A 6000-nucleotide genomic window follows, 5' to 3' on the forward strand; every position below is an offset into this window, starting at 1 on the left:
GTACCGTTCCACTTATAAACACACATGTATATGCATGGGTATACATATGTGTATGTAAACGTATGCCTTTAGCTGACCAGGAGTATGCCTCCATTTGTTTCTGGGTCTGGGAGTTAGCATCAGATCTCTGCCTTCTGGGCCACCTTATGTACGTCTTAACCAAGAAGGACGAAGAGAAGAGGCGCATGGGTGGTTTTAAAGCAGTAGCGCTTGAGCCAGTCTCAGAAGGCAGAGGCTGGGGAAACTGCTGGGAGTCTGGAGAGCACAGATAGGAAGCATAAAGTCAAGATGTGTACATGAAGCAGTGGGCTGGTCTGATACCATGGGGAGGGACACCAGGTTGTGCTTTTCTGAGCAAATTAGTGGGGAGGGAACCCCCACTTTCTTAAGTGTGATTGTTCAAGTTCCTATTCAGAAATAATTGTCAAAGGGGAAATTACATTTTTTGGTGGCTTTTTTTCTTCCTTCTCATTTTTTAAATTCTCCTTGATGTGACAGGGCAACAGGAGTTCTGCTTCCTTAAACGAAAGTTACTTAGTTCCTGTTTTCTCTCATAGAAGGCATTTCAAATAAAAAGCCATGCTGTCAGATCGGCATACAAAACACAACAACCCACCTCCTCACTGAAGGGGAATTCTTCAGGTAACTGGGAGATCTAAGCAGGAGCTGAAGAGACAGAGCCCAACAAAACGTATTTGTCTGCAACTCAACTGAGAGTGGTATAGCCCATTCCGTACTTGTGTCAGAGCACCTGTGTCCAAACAGTTCCACTCCTGATTCTGTTTAGCTTCCAGAGTGGAAGAAGCATCAGCGACTTGGGCAGAGGGGACTCCCCACAGCCTTCCTCCAGTAAGGGCTGGTGCTACTGGGGCAGTAGGCCCCACCCTCCTGCTGGCTGTTGGGGAGAGAAGTGGGGTTTCAAAAAGGAAATATAAAAGCTCTGCCCAGGAAGAAACCATGAGACAATGCTAACATCACAGAGCTAAAGCTGGAATTGTCAATAGAAATCACAAGGTGAAAACGTCAAACGCTGTTGACCATGAATCCCTTTGGGCTGAAGTCAACATGAGGCAAGGGGCGAACACTGTCCGAGTCCCCATAAGAGCCCTGGATGGAATATAGTCCTCTGGCGGGTTTAAATTTTTCAGTTACTGCTCCTCATGCACACGTTTGCTTTGTTTAGTTATGAAGAGGATGGAAAATATTAAAGATGATTCCAACAGCTTGTGCAATGATCTGCAGCCATTCCTGGACATGAGGATTTATACATTTCACTCGGCACTCATTAAATGAATAGAGTACGTAATTATCTCCTGCTCTGTTTTTTCTCATAGGGAAACCACCATTCTCCTTATGCAAAAGGGGCTGGATCTAGGATACCCCACTGCACAGGAGCCTGGGTCTCTTCTGAGGCTGCCTAGGAAGCTGTGTGGCCTAGTGTGACTGTCAAGGGGCAGAGGGGGTCTTTGAGCCTTGCCCAGTTCTCATTGGTGTGCGGTGGTCTCTTTCTACTCTGCAGACAAATGTGATAGAGAGATAAAACTGGCTCAGTTTCAGCTTTTCTCCCCACATTTATCACAAGTGTTGGACACCAAATCTGTAGGATTTGGTACAAAACTATGTAGATACTTCACAGTCAACACACTAAACTTTTATGGTTAGTAAAGAATTTCCCTCTGATTTTCAGACATTCTGACCTGTAAGTGAGACTGGGAATGAAGGCCCCGAGGTGGCTCACACTGTAGTTTGCCTGTCTGTATCTCATTAAAACTGACATCTTCCCCCTCAACCCCCACAGTTCCTGGCATACAGCTGGCATAAGGCAGGAGCTTGATGAGCAAATGAATTCCTGTAGGGGCCATCTGTGAGCACAAGGCACACCTGGCCACCAGTCTGCAGTTCTGGGTGATGAAATGTCACCAAATGAGCTCATTCCAATAGCTCAGAGTCATGAGGGGGGAGGGAGAGTCCCCTTCTGGATTCTGGGATGTATGTCACCAAACTGCCCAGATGGGAAGGGAGAATCTATCTTCCATGAAGTAGTGAGTCTGGTTTTCTCTGTGGCCCATTTTGGAAGTCACATTTCTCAGTCTGATCAGAGGGCAAAACGACTCTGGCTGTCCCAGAAGAGGGACTTCTTAGAAAAGTTTCCCGAGAAGAGTGAAGACTCTGAATGACAGGAAAAGATGGCCATAGAACCAAGGAAGTGGCCAGTTCCGGGGTGTCTCCTGTTCTTTGATATCCAGTGGAAGTCTTTAGTCCAAAGCCAGGCAGGGACACTCCCTGCTTTAATAGAAACAGAGAGCCACTCTCTCCCTAAGGAGCCGGGAGCGAGAAACCCATAGTTACTGCATTAAGTGGTGTGGGATAAGGACCTGGGGGTTAAATGTCTTTCACGTTTTTTGTCCCTTCTTCTCTCCTCCTCTCTCTGCTTCCTCTCTCCTTCGCTCCCTTCCTCCCTCTTCTCTTCCCTCCCTCCCTCCTCTCTTCCCTCCCTCCCTTCCTCCTCTCTTCCCTCCCTCCCTCCTCTCTTCTCTCCCTTCCTCCTCTCTTCCCTCCCTCCCTCCTCTCTTCTCTCCCTTCCTCCTCTCTTCCCTCCCTCCCTCCTCCCTCCTCTCTTCCCTCCCTTCTGGTACTGAGTATGGAACCTAGGGCGTCACACATACTAGGCAAGTGCTCTATTACTGAGCCACACCCTTGCTCTTTAAATTTTTTTTTTTTTACTTTGACACAGAGTCTCACTAAGTTACCCAGGCCGGCCTTGAACTCACTTGTAGGCTCTGCATATATATCCTTCCTGCCTTTGTCTCTCGAGTAGCTGGGATTACAGACCTGCACCACTGGACCTGGTTTCCTTCACATCATTCTCAGAACTGTATACTCTAGGTTGTAACAAGTAGACTGTTCTTAACAGGAAGAAAACTATCCTTGGTAAGAATTAATTTTTCCTTCTGCAGTCTCTAAACTTCTGCAGCCTTTTTAGAGTTTGGACATTGGGGTGGTTGCATCTTAGGCCACTGCTGGGTGATGTTTGAACATTAGAACCAACTAGAGAGTTTCTTAACCACCCAGGGTCCAGGGAAACACACACTAATTTATTGAGAAGGTTTATTTATTAAAGATCCACAGTATAGGGCTGGAGAGGTTGCTAGCTGCAGGCAAAACACTCATACACATTAAAAAATAGCCTTGGTCTAGATGTTTTAAAATTCTTCTATGGGACTAGAGAGATGGCTCAGCAGTTAAGAGCACTGACTGCTCTTGCAGAGGACCCAGGTTTGATTCCCAGAACCATATGGCAGCAAACAACTGTCTATAACTCCAGTTCCAGGAGTATTGAATGCCACTTTCTAACCTCCAAAGGCATTGTACAACACAGGTGCACTTACATACCTACAGGCAATAAACTCAAACACATAAAATAAAAATAATAAAATATTAAAAATTATATTATATTATAAAATATAATAAAATTCTATAAGTGTATTTTAAAAATTTGAAGAGAGTTCCAATGTGCAGCCTGCGCCAAGGAACAGTGTTTAAGGTCTGCCACGTAGCCCTACAAAAGGTAAAGGTTTTTATTTTTTAAAAAAGTAAGACCAAAGAATTTTTAAAAAATCTTTTTTTTTTGGTCTTTTTGAGACAGGGTCTCCCTGTAGCCCCAGCGGTCCTGGATTCACTATGGAGACCAGGCTGGCTTCGAACTCACAGAGATCCACCTGCCTCTGCCTCCCAAGTGCTGGGATTAAAGGCGTGCACCACCACGTTGAGACCAGTTTTTTAAACTGTACTATTAAGGGCTAGAGAGATGGCTCAGGAGTTAAGCATGCACTGCTCTTCCAGAGAACTCAAATTCTGTTCCCAGCACCCATTTCAGATGGCTCATAACCACCTGTATGTCAGTTCAATTCCAAAGGGATCTGATATTTCTGGTCTCCAAGGGTATCTTCACTCACATGTACATATGTACATACATACACATACTTTGAAATAAAATAAATCTTAAAAACAAAAGAACTGTATCACTGGCTGGGCATGTTGGCTCTACCTATAATCCTAGCACTTAGAGGGCAGAGGTAGGAGAATTGCAAATCCTAGGCCAGCATGAACTACATAGCAAAATCTCATCTCAAAATATACATGCATGCACGCACAATTGCATTAATCAAAACAAAAGCGCCATATAATAAAAAATTGGTTTGATGAGGAAGGAGGCAGAGACTAGTGTTAAAGAGTCAAAGAAATAAAGCTGATTGATTTCAATAAGGGTTTTCAGAGCTATAAATGTGTTTTCAAAACTAAAAGCAAAAATGGCTGATCATGGGGCTGGAGAAATGGCTCAGAAGTTAAGTACATTGGCTGTTCTTACAGAGGACTAGGTTCAATTCCTAGCACCCACATGGTAGTTAACAACCATCTGTAGTACTAGTTCCAGGGGATCTGACATCCTCTTTTGACCTCTGGGGGCACTGCATGACATGGGTGCACTTACATACGTGCAGGCAATACACTCATACACATAAAACTTTTTTGTGGGGGATATAGACCAGGTCTCTCACTGACTTGGAACTTGCCAAAAGGGCTAAGTTGACTGGCCAGTGAGCTCCAGGGATCTCCCTATTTCTACCTCCCAGTGGTAGAATTATAAGTGTGCACTACCACTGTCACTTAATTAATTAATTAGTTAATTAATTATTTACATGGGTCTGGGGATGCTCAGCAAGACTTTACTGAGTGATTTCCCCAGTCCCAGTATCAGCTACTGGCAAGGTCCTGAGACGTCCAGTAATTGTTGGCCGGCCTTTTACTTTAACCTCACTCAAAATGCCCTTGCTGATTCCTGTGGCATCAGTCTCCCATTAGCTGACAACATGGCAGCAGCTGGTGAATATCCCCGTATTAGCTTTAGGATAAAGTAGAACTTGCTGAGGTTGACATTCAGGCCCTATGTAGTGAAGTCACAGTTGCCTCTGGGTGCTTGTAGCCCCTGCTGTGCTGCTTTTGGGGTGGGGCAGTGTTTTAGGAAAGACCTTTCTACAGAAGAGAAGCCATGTCAAGAGTCTGAGCGGCTCCCTAACCCTTATGCTCTGCACTTTCTGTCATGGCTGGCGCCTTCCTGCAGCTCAGGTTCTTTGCTTAGGATTTTATAGGCTTGATCTTATTTGTTCCTCACCGTAAACCTGAAGTGGTATTCTTACCCCTTTCTTGCATAAAATCTCACCCAGGTCCTCTGCAAGAGCAGCCAGTGGTCTTAATTGCTGAGCCATTTCTCCAGCCCCGCTTTCTTATTCTTAAAGCCAGGTAAAGGTTGAGGTTTGGAGAGGTGTTTATTTTGGGTCCGGCTCATCAATTTGAACACTTTTGATTGAGTACAGATGGCATCGGGCTGGGCAAGATGGGATCGTTCTTCTGCAGCAGAGGAGATGGGCATTGCTGACTCACCATTCCTCTGTGCTGCAGAGCTCAGTCTTGTTCATGGTAATAAGTGTGTCATGATGAAAGCAGTTGATGGAACAGCAAGAAAGACACAGTCTACTGCAAAGTCCAACAGTCCACCTTCAGACATGGCAGCTGTCTCCGTGTGTGGATGGACATTTTTGTCTCTGGGAACTTTCACCCTCCTTGATCTGCTGGAGTGCCCTGCCTACCCTTCTCTAAAGGGCCCTCCTGCTTCTCCCTGTTCAGACACTCCCTGTTCCTCACCCGCCCCTCTTCCCTGCCTTTCTCAACTTGGGGATAACTGCCTATAGTGAGTTGATCTGTGTCTCAAAAAAATATCCATAATCCTTGGGACCTGTGTAGGAGGCCTTATTTGGAAGAAGTCTTTGCAGATGTGATGAAGATAGGTTTTTTTTTTCAATATCTATTTTTATTGAATTTTTGTGCATTTCATACAATACATCTTAATCATATTTAGATTCCATCCCTTAATCTGCACCCCTCCACAGTTCCCTTGCTGGATTTCATGCATTCTGTCATACATGTTAAGCCCTGTTGAGT

This window comes from Nannospalax galili, unplaced genomic scaffold (genome assembly GCF_000622305.1).
Source record: "Nannospalax galili isolate Female #2095 unplaced genomic scaffold, S.galili_v1.0 scaffold3802, whole genome shotgun sequence".
NCBI lineage: Eukaryota > Metazoa > Chordata > Mammalia > Rodentia > Spalacidae > Nannospalax > Nannospalax galili.